Source organism: Mesoplodon bidens (genome assembly GCF_964165515.1).
Source record: "Mesoplodon bidens genome assembly, chromosome: 1".
Classification (NCBI taxonomy): Eukaryota; Metazoa; Chordata; class Mammalia; order Artiodactyla; family Ziphiidae; genus Mesoplodon; species Mesoplodon bidens.
In genome coordinates this window covers 90,544,278-90,560,764 of record NC_138176.1, presented here as the reverse complement: position 1 = coordinate 90,560,764, position 16,487 = coordinate 90,544,278, and the positions used below count along the sequence as shown (strand labels likewise).

General features: G+C 35.7%; 1 protein-coding gene across 1 annotated transcript in view; it reads right to left on the bottom strand.

The window, feature by feature from the left end:
• Positions 1 to 16,487, bottom strand: part of FAT4 (FAT atypical cadherin 4) — a 172,257-nt gene that overhangs the window by 52,420 nt on the left and 103,350 nt on the right. The gene's annotated exons all lie outside the window — the stretch shown is intronic.

The window sequence follows — 16,487 nt, the reverse complement described above, 5'->3', positions numbered from 1 at the left end:
TAATCTTCCACTTGCTGGAAATAACACTATGTCAGTGAGCTGACTTGAAATCATTTTTATTGCATGTATTTAATATTTAAGGTAAATGTGAAACAATTCATTTTTATTTCCTGTTCCAGTTCCGTTATCAGCATATAGTGAAAACCTAACATTTAACAAAATCTTGGAGTGCACGGTCTGTACTACACAAGGTTAACAGACTCTTTATGGTGAAGATCAGATGACATATTTGGTTAGACTCTGTGGGTTGTCCCACAGGTAAATGGCAAATCATCTGTCCTTAGTTGTGTTTTCAAAATCAGTTTTCAAACTTTAGTTTCTCTAAATAGAAATAATGAAAGTCTGTTTAACTGTATTTATATACAATAAAATAAAGCCCTGGATACTCTCACTTTCTGTTGAAGATACTATTCTTTCTCCCATAAAATTATCTCCTGTTAAATGAAGTTTAAATTCTACTTATTTCCAGTACTCAACATTTTGTAAATAAAACCATTCATTCACTCGCTCATTTGTTTCTCTGTAAAATGTTTATGGATTAATCTTTAGTATCAAGATGGTGTTGAGATTCACAGCCTTCCAATATTATTTTTTTCATAATAATATTCTAGTGATTTGCTAGTATATCCTTACTACTATTCAAACTTTTTCCTATTAGATTGTTATTACTGATGGCATAGTACCAATCTGCTTTTATGCTCAAATGTATAGGAACCAAAATCAACAGACTAGAAAATTACGGAATGCAGTGGTTTTGGTCATCTGGTATTTTTGTGCTCTATGTAAGGAAGCTCAAATTCTATGTTAGATAAAAAGTGTGTAAGACCACTTGAACTGGACAGTGTAATGAGGGATGATTACTTCCCGGAAACCTATGCAATTAAATTTAGGCTGCAAGCTGATCTTTGTTGCCATATATATCCTTCTCCATGACATAATTTTTATTAAGCATTCCATTTACATTAACATATTTTTAAATTCATGACTGCAGAAATCCTACTTTTTAGGTGTTTGATTTTACATTAAAGGAAGGAAAACTAGTTCTCACTTTTTTCTTTTTTTTGTATAATCGACTACAAATGTTAAAATACTGTAATTGCTTTTTTACTAGTCACTTAAACAATGGTAGGCTGATGTCACAAACATTTCACACCCAGAATAGATCTGGAAGTATTATAAACACTGAAGAAGCACATTAAAATAATACTTTTAAAATTTCACTCAACATATTAATAATGATAACTGCAAATATTTAGTGAGTCTTTAGGTATTCAAATACTGGTTGAAGAAGTTTACTTGCATTGTCTAATCTTCATAAGTTAGTAAGACTCTTATCTCCATTTTATATATAAGTAAACTGAGAGAAAGGCTGAGCAACGTTTTTAGGGCCACAGACTTAGTGAGGAATGGAGCTGGGATTTGGCTTTAATGCGAAGCTGTTGACCACTGGCAAAAAGCCATAAGGTGTTAGCAGCTGGACAGGTACTGCTCAGTGAGATGCTCTGGGACCCTGGGCAAGCCGATCCCCGAGAACAGCACGAGGCACAAGCTAGAGAAAAAGGTCCATCTGTGAGGGACCCTAGCTATTGTCGAGGCTGTTAGTGGAGCATTTGGAGACATCAGTCTAGTCATGAATTTTGAATTTTTCATAGCACATGTTAAAACCAAAATCAATTTTTCTGGGGTATTATTTTTGGCCAATGTTTGGCCTAAAGCTCTTGAATGTGTTTAATTACATACAGTTTGATGAAATGGAAGTTAATGATGTGAATAATGTTAGTATTTCTCCCACTGGCTGCATTAAAAAAATTAACTAGAGGATATCTGTGCTTTTGTGTGGACAGAAGGGGACATCATGGTAAGGAGGCTGTACATTTGATGAATTGAGAGAAGGGATAACTAAATCAATGTCCCAGAGGACATGAAGGGCTCTTTTATCCCTTTTATTGACATTGTACTCCACTCACTAAATCTGTCTTCTTATATGCAAAATGGGAATAATGAAAATAGAACCTACCTCAAAAGAGGTGTTGAGGGGAGTGTAACATGTTTAGGATAGTGCCTGGTACATAGTTAAAACTTATTCTATAGTACTCTTTGTTGTTGTACTTGTTTTAGAAACAAAAATTGGAACACTGACCTTTAAAAGGTCCATTTTTAATCCTACAGATTTCTGTATCATAGTTCTCAGGATTTTTGTTCCTCCACAAACCTTTCAAGTCAATCCTATGATAATATTATTCAGGAAAAGATTCTGAATCATTCTTTTCTTTTAATGATTTTTTTTTGTAGTTATAATTATATGAGATACTTAGCTTTCAAAACTTTCACAGCTTTGTGGAAGATGTTGAATTGAAAGTTTAAAAATGCAAAATCTAAAAATTTACAGTGAGAGTTTAAAGAAGACCTGAATATATCTGATATGCTCTCTAATCAACAGTGTTTAAACTTGTTAAGAAATAACACAGTACTGCCAAACAAAGGTTTCATCTTTGGTATTCTAAAGTGTCTGATGACACACATATGGAAAACCTCATAAAATGATGACTAGCTCATTGGGTCAGGAACATGTGATTTCTTTCCTTGTCTATAAATGACATAAATATTGTTGCTGATGTGTTTTCTGAATTAGTAAGCAAAAAGAACAAAACTTACCCAGGAAAATATTCAGCAAGTTCAATCTCTATACCAGAGAATAATTTTTTCACAAGATCTTAAAAGTGCACCAGCAACAACAGATGGGCCTGGCTTGAGAAATGGCCCCATAGGTAATCCCAGATCCACATGGGACATCTTCTTAAGACAAGAACCATGCCCAGAGTCCCCTTTTCTCTTCTTATTAGCATCCACAGCCCACTTTCAAAGCACTTGGGGGTTCTTCTCTTCTTATTTTCTTCAAGAATTGATAGAGTGAAGCACAATCTCTACAGCGGCCTCACTTTCTTGTTGCCCCAGGGGATGGGCACGAAGGTTTTATTTACTTTTTAAAGTTTTACAAGGAAACTTCACAAAGACTACATTTCTAAGTCTTTTACTGAGATTTAACTTACTCCGAACTCTGCCTCCAATATTTTTCATTTATTCTTTGGGGTGGGGCATTCCATCACACACCTCACTCCAGCCTCAGACTTGTCCACTATAGCAGGAGCTCCACAAGGCCCTTCCTCTCAGCTTTAGGCAGGGAGATGAAATCAAGGGACAAAATGCAGCAATGCCCCTGAATTTCAAGTGAGTAAGCCTCATCTCTACACACTCTTCTCAGATGAAGGACAAAAGTTGCCTAGTCTTTGGTCCACACAGATTTTAGTGCTTCCTCATCTCCTAATGGAATGATGAAGTCTTGTTTTTGTTGTTGTTCTTGTCACTTTTCTGTGTTTGTTTGCTTGTTTTTGAACCCTTCCTCTTAACTATGTGAAAAAGTGGTCCTGGTGCTTATGCTCCTGTTTCCCAACATCTTTTTGGTTACAGCCCATGTGAAGTGCTGCATGATGTTCACTATTACTTTATCTTTGGTCCAGAACTTTCTGCTGGTTCCAGAGTCTCAATATTAGTATGTCAAAAACTCAAATCTTAGTTATTCTGTGTAAACTTAGCCCACATATTTATATATAAATTGAAAAACATATGTGCAAATACATATACACATATATATTTATAGATACCTATTATTGAACATTTATTTGATAACAGATATATGTATGAGTATCTTATATATGTATTACTCATTTAATATACAGATTCATGAAGTAAGTATTACCATTTAATTTTTTTAAATAAAGAACTTTAGACCCAAAGAATTTGAGCAACTTATTTACATTCAGCCATAGTGGCAGAAGGAAATCACTTTTGAACTCTTAAAAAAAATATCTTTTCTCAGTTCATTAGGCTCAGATAAAATTATGCCACCCTTATTGCACATTTTTACTCTGTATTATTATTCTTATCAATGTACTTCTGCCATATTCTCTATTAAGTTACAAACTAATTGAGAGCAGAAATAATTGTTTAATTCATCTTTATATAAAACAATAATGCATACCAATAGACCTTGTCCTCAATGTTTATTAACTTCTCCTTTGACTTGATATATGGAAATCTGATCTAGTGACTACATGGCTGAAAGTTCAAAAAGCTGAACAGTTCTAGAAATATACATCTGGGAATATAGGTTTTAGCCTACGGCCAGGGTCAGAGAACAAGACTGTCGACAAAGGTCAAAGTTTTGGAGATAGTCTACTACTTATAACAGAGGGTCCCAATTAATCCTGAATCCCATGAGAAGAATCAGAATGCCAGGGGCCAATGTTTAGCTTGGATAGATCTGATAAGGATGAATTATATACGTAGTGGCATACTAGGGCAAGATTACTCGATTTCATCTGGAATTGATTTATGAGAACCAGATGCAAACAGAAAGAAGAGGTAGGATGTAATGACACAGGCTGTTGGTAGAAGACAGTGAGCCAGTGAAAGGGGTTGAATATACAAATGAAATAAAAGGACAAGATCTCAGAAATTTATAATTGTAGATGTTAGGAGGGTACAGTGGACATTTGAAATACAATTAGAGGTCAGATGATAAAAAGAACCTCAAATTTAATTTTGTGAAAATTATATGTATTGTATACAGCATAATCTGTGTATATATGTATATACATATATAAAAATAAAATAAATATAGGTAAATTGATAGGAACCTTTTGAAATTTTTAGAGCAAATAGAAAAAAATACATATGATTCTGAAAAGCATTTTTTTAAATGTGCAAAAACATATCTCACACACAAACACACACACACACACACACACAGACTGTTCACAGCTTAATCTTCTGATACTCCATTATAACTGGGAAGTTCCAAGCCTTGTCTGAGTCATATTTTATACTCTTATTTGGGAAATGATTAAACTGGTATTGCCTTTTAACACTAGTGGCCTAAAAAGATCAAATATATCCAAATAGGACTTCTCTGGTGGCACAGTGGTTGAGAGTCCGCCTGCCGATGCAGGGGACACGGGTTCATGCCCTGGTCTGGGAAAATCCCACATGCCGCAGAGTGGCTGGGCCCATGAGCCATGGCTACTGAGCCTGTGCGTCCAGAGCCTGTGCTCCACAATGGGAGAGGCCACAACAGTGAAAGGCCCACGTACCGCAAAAAAAATAAAAATAAAAATAAAGTTCAAGGAAACTTAAAATAAGATTTTAAAAAGAGGAGACCTTCAAGATGGAGGAGGAGTAAGATTCAGAGATCGCCTTCCTCCCCACAAATACATCAGAAATGCATCTACATGTGGAACAACTCCTACAGAACACCTACTGAACGCTGGCAGAAGACCTCAGACTTCCCAAAAGGCAAGAAACTCCCCATGTACCTGAGGAGGGCAAAAGAAAAAAGAAAAAACAGAGACAAAAGAATAGGGACAGGACCTACACCTCTGGGAGGGAGCTGTGAAGGAGGAAATGTCTCCACACACTAGGAAGCCCTTTCACTGGCAGAGACGGGGGTGGCAGGGGGGGAGCTTTGGAGCCATAGAGGGGAGCACAGCAACAGGGGTGCAGAGGGCAAAGCGGAGAGATTCCCGCACAGAGTATCAGTGCCCACCAGCGTGAGAGTCTTGTCTGCTTGATCACTGGGGCAGGCAGAGGCTGGGAGCTGAGGCTTGGGCTTCAGAGGTCAGTTCCCAGGGAGAGGACTGGGGTTCGCTGCATGAACACAGCTTCAAGGGGGCTAGTGCACTACAGCTAGATGGGAGGGAGTCCAGGAAAACGTCTAGACCCGCCTAGGAGGCAAGAGACCATTGTTTCAGGGTGTGTGAGGAGAGCAGATTCAAAGCACCACCTAAAGGAGCTCCAGAGATGGGCATGAGCTGCAGTTATCAGCGTGGACTCCAGAGATGGGCATGAGATGCTAAGGCTGCTGCTGCAGCCACAGAGAAGCATGTATGCAGGCACAGGTCACTATCAACACCTCCCCTCCTAGGAACCTATGTAGCCCACCACTGCCAGGGTCCTGTGATCCAAGGACAACTTCCCCGGGAAAACAATCGGCATTGCTCAGGCTGTTGCAATCTTATATCAGCCTCTGCGGCCGCAGGCTCGCCCCACATTCTGTACCCCTCCCTCTCCCCGGCCTGAGTGAGACAGAGCCGCCTAATCAGCTGCTACTTTAACTCTGTCCTGTCTGGGTGGGGAAGAGATGACCTCCAGCGACCTACAGACAGAGGCGGGGCCAAATCCAAAGCTGAACACCGGGAGCTGTGCAAACAAAGAACAGAAAAGGAAATCTCTCCCAGCAGCCTCAGGGGCAGTGGATTAAATCTTCACAATCAACTTCATGTACCCTGCACCTCTGGAATACCTGAATAGACAACAAATCATCCCAAAATAGAGGTGGTGGATTTGGGGAGCAACTGTAGACTTGGGGTTTGCTGTATGCTACTGACTGGTTTCTGGTTTTATGTTTATCTTTGTTTAGTATTTAGAGTTTATTATCATTGGTTGATTTGTTTATTGATTTGGTGGCTCTCTTCCTCCTTTTTTTTATATATATGGATATATATTTTTTTTCCTTTTTCTCTTTTTGTCAGTGTGTATGTGTATGCTTCTTTCTGTGGTTTTGTCTGTATAGCTTTGTTTTACTATTTGTCCTAGGGTTCTGTCTGTCCATTTTTGTTTCCTGTACTTTTTTTTTTCTGTATAGTTTTGAGCACTTGTTATCATTGGTAGATTTCATTTTTGGCTTGGTTACTCCCTTCTTTCTTTTTTTTATTTTTTTTCTTTATTACTTTTTAATTTTTTTATTTTTAATAATTATTTTTTATTTCAAAAATTTATTTTATTTTTTCTTTCTTCTTTCTTTCTTTCTCCCTTTTCTTCTGAGCCATGTGGCTCACAGAGTCATGTTACTCAAGCAAGGTGTTAGGCCTGTGCCTCTGAGGTGGGAGAGGCAAGTTCAGGACATTGGTTCACCAGAGACTTCCAGGCTCCATGTAATATCAAACAGCGAAAGCTCTCCCAGAGATCTTCATCTCAATGGTAAGACCCAGCTCCACTCAATGACCAGCAAGCTACAGTGCTGGACAACCTATGCAAAACAGCTAGCAAGACAGGAACACAACCCCACCCATTAGCAGAGAGGATGCCTAAAATCATAATAAGGTCACAGACACTCCAGGACACACCAACAGAGATGGTCCTGCCAACCAGAAAGACAAGATCCAGGCTCCAGGCTCATCCACCAGAACACAGGCACGAGTCCCCTGCACCAGGAAGACTACACAACCCACTGAACCAACCTTAACCACTGGGCAGACACCAAAAACAACAGGACGTACAAACTTGTAGCCTGTGAAAAGGACACCCCAAACAAAGTAATTTAAGCAAAATGAGAAGACAGAGAATCACACAGCAGATGAAGGAGCAAGGTAAAAACCCACCAGACCAAACAACTGAAGTGGAAATAGGCAGTCTACTTGAAAAAGAATTCAGAGTAATGATAGTAAACATGATCCAAGTCTTGGAAACAGAATGGAGAAAATACAAGAAATGTTTAACAAGGACTTAGAAGAACAAAAGAGCAAACCAACAATGATGACCAACACAATAAATCAAATTAAAAATCCTCTAGAAGGAATCAATAGCAGACTAACTGAGGCAGAAGAATGGATAAGTGACCTGGAAGATAAAATAGTGGAAATAACTACTGCAGAGCAGAATAAACAAAAAAGAATGAAAAGAATTGAGGACAGTCTCAGAGACGTCTGGGCCAAGATTAAATGCACCAACATTCAAATCATAGAAGTCCCATAAGAAGAAGAGAAAAATAAAGGGACTGAGAAAATATATGAAGAGATTATAGTCGAAAATTTCCCTAATATGGGAAAGGGAATAGTCAACCAAGTCCAGGAAACAGAGTCTCATACAGGATAAATCCAAGGAGAAACACACCAAGACACATATTAATCAAGCTATCAAAAATAAAATGCAAAGAAAATATTAAAAGCAGCAAGAGAAAAGCAACAAATGAAATACAAGGGAATCCCCATAAGGTTAACAGCTGATCTTTCAGCAGAAACTCTACAAGACAGAAAAGAGTGGCAGGACTTATTTAAAGTGATGAAAGGGAAAACCTACAACCAAGATTACTCTATGCAGCAAGGATCTCATTCAGATTTGATGGAGAAATTAAAACATTTACAGATAAGCAAAAGCTAAGAGAATTCAGCACCACCAAACCAGCTTTATAACAAATGCTAAAAGAACTTCTCTAGGCAGGAAGCAAAAGAGAAGGAAATTACCTACAATAACAAACCCAAAACAATTAAGAAAATGGTAATAGGAACATACATATTGATAACTACCTTAAAAGTAAATGGATTAAATGTTCCAATCAAGAGACATAGACTGGCAGAATGGATCCAAAAACAAGAGCTGTAAATATGCTGTCTACAAGAGACCCACTTCAGACCTAGGGAAACATACAGACTGAAAGTGAGGGCATGGAAAAAGATATTCCATGCAAATGGAAATCAAAAGGAAGCTGGAGTAGCACTTCTTATATCAGACAAAATACACTTTAAAATAAAGACTATTACAAGAGACAAAGAAGGACACTACATAATGATCAAGGGAATAATCCAAGAAGAAGACACTTAATACATGAGGCTGATGTTAACAGCCATAAAAGGGGAAATTGACAGTAAGACAGTCATAATAGGTGAATTTAACACCCCAATTTAACCAAAGGACAGATCATCCAAAATGAAAATAAATAAGGAAACACAAGCTTTAAGTGATACATTAAACAAGATGGACTTGATATTTATAAGACAACCATCCAAAAACAACAGAATACACTTTCTTCTCAAGTGGTCATGTAACATTCTCCAGGATAGATCATATCTTGGGTCACAAATCAAGCCTTGGTATATTTAAGAAAATTGAAATTGTATCAAGTATCTTTTCCAACCACAATGTTATGAGACTAGATACCAATTACAGGAAAAAAAAGTCTGTAAAATATACAAAAACATGGAGGCTAAACAATACACTACTTAATGATGAAGAGATCATTGAAGAAATCAAAATGGAAATAAAAAAATACCTAGAAACAAATGACAATGAAAACATGATGACCCAAGACCTATGGGATACAGCAAAAGCAGTTTTAAAAGGCAAGTTTATAGCAATACAATCCTACCTCAAGAAACAAGAAACATCTAAAATAAACAATGTAACCTTACACCTAAAGCAATTAGAGAAAGAAAAACAAACAAAAAAACCCCCAAAGTTAGCAGAAGGAATGAAATCATAAAGATCAGATCTGGCATAAATGAAAAAGAAATGAAGGAAATGAAAGCAAAGATCAATAAAACTAAAAGCTGGTTCTTTGAGAAGATAAACAAAATGATAAACCATTAGCCAGACTCATCAAGAAAAAAAGAGAGAAGACTCAAATCAATAGAATTAGAAATGAAAAAGGAGAAGTAACAACTGACACTACAGAAATACAAAGGATCATGAGAGATTACTACAAGAAACTATATGCCAAAAAAAAAAAAAAAAAGGAAAACCTGGAAGAAATGGACAAATTCTTAGAAAAGCACAACCTTCTGAGACTGAACCAGCAAGAAATAGAAAATATAAACAGATGAATCACAAGCACTGAAATTGAGACTGTGATTAAAAATCTTTCAACAAACAAAAGCTCAGAGCCAGATGGCTTCACAGGCAAATTCTATCAAACATTTAGAGAAGAACTAATACCTCTCCTTCTCAACTTCTTCCAAAATATAGCAGAGGGAAGAACACTCCCAAAGTCATTCTATGAGGTCACCATCAAACTCATACCAAAACCAGACAAAGATGTCACAATGAAAGAAAACTACAGGCCAATATCATTGATGAACATAGATGCAAAAATCCTCAACAAAATACTAGCAAACGGAATCCAACAGCACATTATATGGATCATACACCATGATCAAGTGGGATTTATTCCAGGAAGGCAAAGATTCTTCAATATATGCAAATCAATCAATGTGAGAAACCATATTAACAAATTGAAGGATAAAAACCATATGATCATCTCAATAGATGCAGAAAAAAGCTTTTGAAAAAATTCAACACCTGTTTATGATAAAAACTCTCCAGAAAGTAGACATAGAGGGAACTTACCTCAACATAATAAAGGCCATATATGACAAAACCAGGTCAACATCATTCTCAATGTTGAAAAAAATGAAACCATTACCACTAAGATCAGGAACAAGACAAGGTTGTCCACTCTCACCACTATTATTCAACATAGCTTAGGAAGTTTTAGCCACAGCAATCAGAGAAAAAAGAAAAAAAAAAAAGGAATCCAAATCAGAGAAGAAGAAGTAAAGCTGTCACTGTTTGCAGATGACATGACACTATATATACAGAATCCTAAAGATACTACCAGAAAACTCCTAGAAATAATCAAAGATTTTGGTAAAGTAGTGGGATACAAAATTAATGCACACAAATCTCTTGCTTTCCTATACACTAATGATGAAAAATATGAAGGAGAAATTAAGGAAACACTCCCATTTACCATTGAAACAAAAAGAATAAAATACCTACAAATAAACCTACCTAAAGAGTCAAAAGAGCTGTATGCAGAAAACTATAAGACACTGATGAAAGAAATTAAAGATGATACAAACAGATGGAGAGATATACCATGTTCTTGGATTGGAAGACTTAACGTTGTGAAAATGACTATACTACCCAAAGCAATATAGAGATTCAGTGCAATCCCTATCAAACAACTAAAGGCATTTTTCACAGAACTAGAACAAAAAATTTCATAATTTGTATGGAAACACAAAAGACCCCGTACAGCCAAAGCAATATTGAGAAAGAAAAACGGAGCTGGAGGAAGCAGCCTCCCATACTTCAGACTATACTACAAAGCTACAGTAATCAAGACAGTATGGTACTGGCACAAAAACAGAAATATAGATCAATGGAACAGGATAGAAAGCCCAGAGATAAACCCACGCACATATGGTCAGCTTAGGTTTGAAAATGGAGGCAAGAATATACCATAGAGAAAAGACAGCCTCTTCAATAAGTGGTGCTGGGAAAACTGTACAGCTGCATGTAAAAGAATGAAATTAGAACACTCCCTAACATACACAAAAATAAATTCAAAATGGATTAAAGACCTAAATGTAAGGCCAGACACTATAAAACTCTTAGAGGAAAACATAGGCAGAACACCCTATGACATAAATCACAGCAATGTCCTTTTTGACTCATCTCCTAGAGAAATGAAAATAAAAAAACAAACAAACAAATGGGAACTAATAAAAGTTAAAAGTTTTTTCACAGTAAAGGAAACCATAAACAAGACAAAAAACCAATCCTCAGAATGGGAGAAAATATTTTCAAATGAAGCAACTGACAAAGGATTAATCTCCAAAATTCACAAGCAGCTCATGCAGCTCAATATCCAAAAATCAAACAACCCAATCCAAAAATGGGCAGAAGACCTAAATGGACATTTCTCCATAAAAGATATACAGATTGCCAACAAACACATGAAAGGATGCTCAACATCACTAATCATTAGAGAAATGCAAATCAAAACCACAATGAGGTGTCACCTCACAACGGTTAGAATGGCCATCATCAAAAAATCTACAAACAATAAATGCTGGAGAGGGTGTGGAGAAAAGGGAACCTTCTTGCACTGTTGGTGTGTATGTAAATTGTTATAGCCACTATGGAGAACAGTTTGGAGGTTCCTTAAAAAACGACAGATAGAACTACCATACGACCCAGCAATCCAACTACCGGGCATATACCCAGAGAAAACCATAATTCAAAAAGAGTCACATATCACAATGTTCATTGCAGCTCTATTTACAATATCCAGGACATGGAAGCAAATTAAATGTCCATCAACAGATGAATGGATAAAGAAGATGTGGCACATATATACGATGGAATATTACTCAGCCATAAAAAGAAATGAAATTGATTTATTTGTAGTGAGGTGGATGGACCTAGAGTCTGTCATACAGAGTGAAGTAAGTCAGAAAGAGAAAAACAAATACCGTATGCTAATACATATGTATGGAATCTTAAAAAAAAAAAAGTAAGAAAGAAAGATGGTTCTGAAGAACTTAGGAGCAGAACAGGAATAAAGCCGCAGATGTAGAGAATGGAGTTGAGGATACGGGGAGGGGGAAGGGTAAGCTGGGATGAAGTGAGAGAGTGGCATGGACTTATATATACTACCAAATGTATAATAGATAGCTAGTGGGAAGCTGCCGCATAGCACAGGGATATTAGCTCGGTGCTTTGTGAGCACCTAGAGGGGTGGGATAGGTAGGGTGGCAAGGAGATGCAAGAGGGAGGAGATATGAGGATATATCTATACATATAGCTGATTCACTTTATTATAAAGCAGAAACTAACACACCATTGTAAAGCAATTATACTCCAATAAAGATGTTTAAAACAATTTTTTTAAAGAAAATGTTTCAGGCAAATGTTGTATCAGAAAATACATCTTTAATAAGTGTAATGAATGAGTCTAACCATCTAATTAATGTTCAAACTGCAGACATTTTACATTTTTTGTTAGACCCTATAAATTAAGCATACTTTCTTGAAACTTGAACAACTATTCAGCCGAAATAGTATTTTTGCTTAACTGAAATCTGTTGCTTTGCAACAAAGCCGATTTGTTCTTGACATCAAACATTTAGTGAAAGGGTCCCGACTGGGTGCTTGTTTGTTGTAATAAGGTATTAGCTTCTTTTTTTACCCATGCAGTAAATGCATATTTCTCACAGTAAGTAAGCCATCCCCTGAAAATATATTGAAAGCAGCCATTCAATATTAATATTAAATTATGTGGTTAGATTTAAATCCAAAAAATACTTGAAGCAAGTAAGTATGTAACATTTTAAATATGACCATCAGTTTTTATCTTAAAAATTTCATTTTATAATATATTATATTATAAATATATTATATTATATATTATATATATTAGTTTTATAAATATGTTTATATAAATTAGGTATATACACAGTAGGTAACATTTTATTTTTAATCATTTCTCAGGAATCTTTATCAAAAACACTGTATTTCCTTAATATAAATTACTATACTAAATAGAGGCGACAAGTAAAACTAAAGAAAGAACTTAGTAATGTTATGAAAATGAGACTGAAAAGTGGCCCACAATATGAATGTACTTAATGCCGCTGAACTGTACCATTTAAAAATGGTAAGAAAGGTAAATTTTATGTTATATGAATATATAAATTTGAGCATATACCCTGAGAAAACCATAATTCAAAAAGAGCCATGTACCACAATGTTCATTGCAGCACTATTTACAATAGCCAGGACATGGAACCAACCTAAATGTCCATCGACAGCTGAATGGAGAAAGAAGATGTGGCACATATATACAATGGGATATTACTCAGCCATAAAAAGAAATGAAACTGAGTTATTTGTAGTGAGGTGGATGGATCTAGAGTCTGTCATACAGAGTGAAGTAAGTCAGAAAGAGAAAAACAAATGTTGAACGCTAACACATATATATGGAATAAAAAAAAGGAAGAAAAATGGTACTGACGAACCTAGTGGCAGGGCAGGAATAAAGCTGCAGATGTAGAGGATGGACTTGAGAACACGGTGTGGGAGGGCGAAGCTGGGGCAAAGTGATAGCAGCATTGACATATATACACTACCGAATGTAAAATAGATAGCTAGTGGGAAACAGTAGCATAGCACAGGGAGATCAGCTCGGTGCTTTGTGACCACCTAGAGGGGTGGGATAGGGAGGGTGGGAGGGAGGCTTTAGAGGGAGGGGATATGGGGACATGTGTATGAATGTGGCTGATTCACTTTGTTGTACAACAGAAAGTAACACGGTATTGTGAAGCAATTATACTCCAATAAAGATCTATTTATAAAAAGAGTTTATAAAGTAATAAAATGTAATGGAAACTAAATATTTTATCCCCCACACAAAGCATGTCATGAGGAGTTACTTTTTGGAGAACATTTTAAAAAACAACCTCTCAACACACGTTGAAACTCTGAAATACGAGAGGCTACCACCAAGTTTGAAATACAACCTGCTTCCTGCCTACTTGCCTACTGAAAATATCAAATTAATATACTTATGGAATAATTATCAAAATAGGCCACAAAATAAGACCAAGTTTTAACAAGATAAAATTTAGAAGATTTTTGAAAAGAAAAAATTTCCTCATAATAAGCTGACATTATTTTGTATTATATTTAATATTCATCCTTTAGGTAATATAAACATTCTCTTTAATATTTCAAATTGCTTGTTTCCATTTCAAACTTGGGTTTCCTTTGTCTACTCAGATTTATAGCTTAAACTGAGTAAATGAAAAGTAGACTGAAATTATCAAATTTTAATTCTATGCCACATGATGGCAATTCTAGATCTTATTTAGTGGAGTTTTGGAAGTTAGATCATCTTTCTTTTTGTATTTTTATCTTATGAATATACAAATGAAATTCTATGTAGGAAGAACTGTTCCTACTAAAGAGTATCTGATTTAAAGAAAATTATTTAAATAAATGATTTATGATAATACTTAGTTGCTAAAAGATTTTATACAAAAACTTACTAGAAATAAGAGGAAGTAAAACAATAACCAGTTATCAACCTTGGAAACAAAATTCTCATCTAAGACAAATACTCCAATGGAAATAACCAAAACTTCCTTCAACTCAAATATATAATTAAGTGAAATGCAAGTGATTTCTGGTAATTGAAGATTACCCTAGCACAATCTGATTTATGAAATCATTGGTGCCTTATGGAAAGTTCTCAAGCAATTTTCATTATTAAAAATGTTTTTCATAACAAACAAGCCAAGCTCTTCTTCAACATCTTCCCACAAATAACACTGACAAAATGCAATCTTCCTGGAACAGTTAAAAAACAACTCTCTTCAGATCTAAAATATGATATGCCACATTTCTGACCTCTCTTTTGATTATAGAGACATTTGCAATGCTGTGACCCTCTCAGCTGAACAGTGTGACAGATAGTATTAATTTAAATGTCATCATATCCTCACCAAGAAAATAAAGCACAGTGATTACCCCTTTTAGATTTTAGGATTAACTTTTGCAAAAGCATCATGTATCCCCTCCATCAAAAAGTAATTTCCAATCCCTGCATAAGAATGAAATTTATTCCCTGTTTCAGTCAGATGATAAATGCCTTTAATTAGGAATGTTAATAACTGATCTTTTCCCCTCAGACCTATTAATTATGCTAACACATAGACAGTTCATTACCAGACTTTTTGGCCAATCTATAGCCAGAATATCTCTATATTCCTTTAGTATATTAGACTGAGAACAGATAAATAAAGGTAATGTATTTAATTGGTACACAGATTAATCTCCCACCCCCAAATTAAATGCAAATACACATACAGCCCAATTGACTTATTGTATGTGCATGTATGTTTATATTGTATATACTGTATATTCTTAGTATAATATTTAACATTTGATTTGCACTCTATAAAACCCTTGGATATGCATTTCCTGATCTGATGAGAACAGTAATCCTTTGATTTTGAATTCATGAATATTCTTATTTTACTTGCTGTCTTAATGAAAGAGAGCCAAAAGTTGTTTCTTTCCTTTTTTTTCCCCCCTTTGGTGCAAAAACCAATGCTCTTTTTAATATAAAAATAATATTTAACCCAAAGAGAATAAACTCTTTAAACATGTTTTACATAAAACATAATATGGTAAATAAGCTAATCTGTGGGAAACTGAGTAATGGTTAAAAATATGGTCTCCTTGATCAGGTTTAGTGGCTTCAAATCCTATTTCCACTGATTAACAGCTGAACACCTAAATCAAGTTGCAAACCTTCTCAGTTTTGTTTTTGTTTTACTTTTAATCCCTAATATTGGAATCCAATTTACAAGGCAGTTATGAGATTAAATGAGATACTATAGTATAAACTCTGGTATATACAAGCACTCAGCATGCACAGAATGAATATCCTCTAAAGTTTGACTGCCCAAGTTGTATCTCTACTCAAACGTCTTTTCTGGGAACTAAATTTTTATATCTATCTACTTGACATCTCCACTGGAGATCTCATAATGTCTAAAATACAATATATCCAAAAAATAATTAAGGATAATCCACCCTAAAAAACTTTCGTGGGACTTCCCTGGTGGCCCAGTGGTTAAGACTCTGTGTTTCCATTGCAGGGGATGTGGATCCCATCCCTGGTTGTCAGGGAACTAAGATCCCACACGCCGCGTGGTGCGGAAAAAAAAAAAAAAAAAACCTTTTGTTTTAACATCCTCAAATTTCTCTGGCCAGTATTCTAGGACTCATGCTTGATTTGTCTCTTTTCCTAATGTCCTGTACCTCCAGTTCCATCATCAAGTCCTATTGGCTCAACCTTCAAAATG